This window comes from Ochlerotatus camptorhynchus, unplaced genomic scaffold (assembly GCF_037179485.1).
Source record: "Ochlerotatus camptorhynchus isolate MF236.1 unplaced genomic scaffold, CSIRO-AGI_Acam_v1.1 ptg000503l, whole genome shotgun sequence".
NCBI lineage: Eukaryota > Metazoa > Arthropoda > Insecta > Diptera > Culicidae > Ochlerotatus > Ochlerotatus camptorhynchus.
In genome coordinates, this window is record NW_027040988.1 from 5,253,239 (window position 1) to 5,257,998 (window position 4,760).

The 4,760-nt window shown below is 38.3% G+C and overlaps 1 non-coding gene across 1 annotated transcript; it reads left to right on the plus strand.

The window, feature by feature from the left end:
- The first annotated feature begins 1,242 nt into the window (after positions 1–1,242).
- On the plus strand, positions 1,243–1,314 carry TRNAP-AGG (transfer RNA proline (anticodon AGG)). The gene has a single exon. It is a non-coding gene; the product is annotated as a tRNA-Pro (tRNA).
- The last annotated feature ends 3,446 nt before the right edge of the window (positions 1,315–4,760 follow it).

The following is a 4,760-nucleotide window of genomic DNA, read 5'->3' on the forward strand; positions in this document are numbered from 1 at the left end:
GCGATTTAGCGTAACTTTTATAGTATATAGATTTGAATATTTTTTGAGTGTATGTCATTCAGAAATGAGCAAACAAAAGGACGCAGCCAAAACATGTTGAAATATTTCATTATATTCAAAGTGACCGTTAAAATAAAGTGTGCTTATACTTTCTGGAACAGTCTATACGTATGTAGTGCAGAAGTTTTTTTTTTCAGAATATGTTGCAGCATAACCTTCACAACATGATTTTACAGGTTCAATGAATTGATGAAAATTAGCTTCCGATGATTACATTTCCTAAATTTATATGCGGTTAATTATTATTACAGATTTCGAAAAGAATTCATACTTACACATAACGGTGGGAGAATGCTACATTCTCTCCCCGGTAGGGCATGCCTAAACCACTTGACAGTTATTGATAAAGGATGTTACTGATGGGTATGGTAACTCATTTCCAAAGCCAAAAGAAGACAAAGTATCCCCACAACTCGTAATAAATATTTAACAACTTAGAAAACCGCAACAAATGTTACCATTACCGAATTCTTGCCGTCTGCCCTATGAAAACACAAACTTGTCTTCACACCCTCTCGAAAAATAATACGCAAATTACACAACTCGCTTTACCGGAACGATTTCAACCCTTTTTCTGCCGTTGCCCATTTCACACTTTCAAGTGCTAGGAAGCATGGCGTGGACAAAGTAGTTAAGAAGGAGTCTCTTTCTCAACACCGACTGCGAGCCAGACGGGGAAGACAAATGTCTCATTAGTAGAGCAATGAGGAAAGTAAAGCCAAAAACCCCGGAATATGCGAATATCCTCACGGAAGGATCCATCCGTGGCTTTCAAACAGTAGGGCGATAATTAAAATTTAAATTACACACACGCAGCACAAGTGGGAATTCAACACCGGAGCGACGCGACGAAGGCAATAAAATTGTACAGTTTTTCTTAATTGCATTCTTCGGGGCCCGGGTGTATTAAATTTAATGACGGCATAATGAAACCATTTTTGTGATGATGATAGTAGGTAGGCAGTAGTACACTTAGAATGGGGGGTGGGCTACTGATAGCCACCGTGATGGGTTTCGATTTGATTGATGATGTTACTTATCGTTAATTTGATGGCATACAGTGTAACGATTGTCGGATGACTGGGTTGCATAGGCGAAAGGCGCATCACAGCTCAGGGCGAATAAGGCGAAACGAACATTTTGGTTTTTTTTAAAGTTTCTACAACCTTCATTTCAACAACGGGCTCGTTGGTCTAGGGGTATGATTTTCGCTTAGGGTGCGAGAGGTCCCGGGTTCAAATCCCGGACGAGCCCACCACCGATACTCTTTTCTTGGTTAAATTTCGATTTAAGTTACAATTTTCTCCCATCATATTGAATGCATTCCCATCATCGAAACTATGACACACTTCAAGATATTTCCGGTTGTTGATTGTTGGAAAAATCACCCTCATGCTGCTGGTGGCTGTTGCGTTTGAACAGTTCTAGATGAGCATTTCAAAAGATCCTATCTAATTTGATCGATTTTCTTCATCGACATTCTCTTTCGCTAATAACTCAGCTGCGAAAACATTCACCAGATGAGAACCTTCTTCATCAAACTATGTGACGAAAATGGCACGAAATGAGAAAAGCGATGACGATAATCGATCAAAGTAGATAGGACCTTTTGCAGAATCCATCGAGAGTTATGCTGAATCTTTTCCCCCTTTTCTGTGATGGTTTGATCCATATCGCCGCTTGAATGCGTGTTGCCGTAAAACCATGAGCAGGAAGCCGGAAGCGGGGACGGGTGAAGGGAGCAGAGCGGAGTTCGGTACCAATCAATGAATGGCAGAGGGACATACATGCACGCTGTACGACTTACGACACGGTGCGGTGTGTTTTGTTAGTTACTAGCAATAGCTGGCAAGTGGGAGTAAGTGGGATGTGAATGAACCTCCAAGTAATCACCCTCATAATTTGATTTCGCTCTTCGTTTTGCTCGTCGATTGGTTTATTTATGTACTTCATGTAAAAGTAAATGGATAAATTTATTGATCTTTTTCTACTTCGTTTTCACTTGTTATCAGTTTGTATAGAGCTAAAACATTGAGAGGAAGGATCTAAATCATTAATCGAAAGTATCAGTTATGAATGAGTAGTTTGATTGCACAATGTTTTGAAAAAATATTATTAGGTGCTCGAAGTGTATGGTCCGGATATATAAATAATGGAAATGTTTCCAATGATTTAAAGTTGTTGGACAAAAATTATAGAATGGTTCTTTTATTTCAAATAGTTTCATCAAGATTACCCTCTCCGAGCACCAAACCAAAATCCCATTTTTATCTAATTATGGATTTTTTTTCCTTGATTTGTTTTCCGTCGATCTTGTTTTCCGTGCTGAACGCACCAATTCTACCGACGCCAAGGAGGCAGCTCCAACACCTGGACCCTACCTATCGACCCATCAATGAGCCGGGAACCAACGGCTTTACTTCCCTTCCGAAGGAAGGCGTTATGAGAGATTTTATGCCTCAGAACATCCCGGCGTAGCCGACTGGGTTTGAACCCAGGACTGCTGGGGTGAGAGGTAATCACGCTTACTACTACACACTTTGGCGCCGCTAAGAATTTCTGATGTTTTTATCTTTTTGGTAAGGATATGAGTTGCCCTTTTTGATGGTTTCACTTTCTGTGTCACATCACCCTTGAAACGAGTGTCCGTTCCATTTGATCAAGATATTACTTGTAAGCTAAGACCACAGTTAAAAAAAATCAGATTAGATTTGGTTTTCACTAGTAGACATACCCAAGTAACAATACAAGCTGAACATTAAGAACAGAAGCTGATTATTGGTTGATTTAAGGTGTACAAAGCTAATTAACATCAGGCTGAATATATAGTTGATTAGTAGTGCATGAAGCGAATTGTATCCCAATAATCCAACCTCAATAGGTAAGCTGATCCAAAGATTGAACAAGCTTTATATAAGCTTAACCCAACTCCACAAATCAGCAATGCGTTACACATATTTTGATAGCTTGATTTGTTAAATGTCGTCAGTGTCTGTGTCACTCGTTGCATGTCCGGCATTTTAGTTCTACTAAATTCACTGCATACCTTTCTAATTACAGGCAGTGGCAGCAGTAGAGACAAGGAAAAGGAGATTTTTAAGAATAGATACAGGTAGAAGTGGTCTGCGAGGACGTCGGAAGTTTTAACATTTGTAATTCTGTGTTTTGACTGTTCGCCACTTTATATTGCACTGAATTTTCAGACCGTATTCCAAAAATATTACTCAATTCAGGCATAACATTTGATAACGGCACAGGATTAGTAAACAAACTTTCTAAGGCCCTTTACACGCGAACCAAAGTACGCCCACGCAAACCAATACCACTTTCGGAAAGGTGAATGTTGCCCTATCCGATGATATTGTTGGTTTGCGTGGGTGTACTTTGGATCGCGTGTAAAGCGCCTTAGAAAGTTTGTTCACAAATGCTTTTGTGCCGATATCAAATGTTATGCCTGATTTATGGCACTAAAATAGCATCCAAATGACCATCAAAACAAATCGTGTGCTTGTGTCCAGGCATGGCAAATCAGTTACATTCATTTCGTGCATTCATGTGAATGTACATGAATGCACGAAATGAATGTAAGTGATTTGCCATGCCTGGACACAAGCATGCAATTTGTTTGCCTCTAACTTAATTCATCAACCAAATTACGTAGAATGGTGTATGAAGCTCTTGTAGGTTTTAATATTAGCTACAACTTTTGCAAACAATTGATTAACCAGTGCGAACAGAACCCATCATTGTTTTTCAGTGAATGTAAAGTTCATTCACTGAAAAATAATAACAAGTTCTGTCCGCTCTAATTCGTCATGCATGAGAGGTACAGATTTGAGTCATTGACAATGGTTTGCTAATATCAAACTCTACAAAAGCCACAAACATCATTTTACGGAATTCTGTCGATGTAAAAAGATAGAGGAAAATGAATGTAAATAAATGCATGAAATGAATGTAAATGATTTTCCATGCCTGCTTGTGTCCACATTGTGTTAAGTGCACTTGAAAATGAGAGGAATGTTTAACTGTTACCAGTTGTTGCTTAGGTGCAATTCTGCATTGCTGTATAAAACTCTTCCGGATGCTGTTATTCAACTTAAATTTGACGTGCTTCAAGTTAATGATCATACCTTTTACCACACATTTGCCTAAATGGCCCAGTAGCTATGATTGACGCCTATGAATCAGCGACTACTGGTTCGAATCCCGAAATGCAAAGGTAATGTTTAGACTTATATTAACAATATAAATATGTTAATCCAATTAGTCAGCAACAAGTTAAAGCAGTTCCATATAAATGCATAAGATATGAAGCGGTCTTCCATTATTATTTTTGAAATAAAACTAGAAGGCTGAACAAGGGTTGGAAAAGACTGTTATTCAATGCCTTAAAAAGCTTATAATGTATATTACTGTTAAGCTTTCGGCTAATTAAAATCACCAGATTTAGATGTTTAAAAGCTGGACAAAGGTTAACGTGGTCTATGTACAGCATTTATTCAATCTAAGGCTGAATTGAAATCGATTAATCAACACTTTTTAAGCATCAAATTGTTACCTGGGTAACCTGTTGAAATCATACCCAGTATATATTTTAGGTAAAGCAGGTGTATATAACATAAGCTGTAATAATTGTAACAAAGTATATGTAGGACAAACCAAGAGAAGTTTAACAACTGGATTTAACGAGCATATAG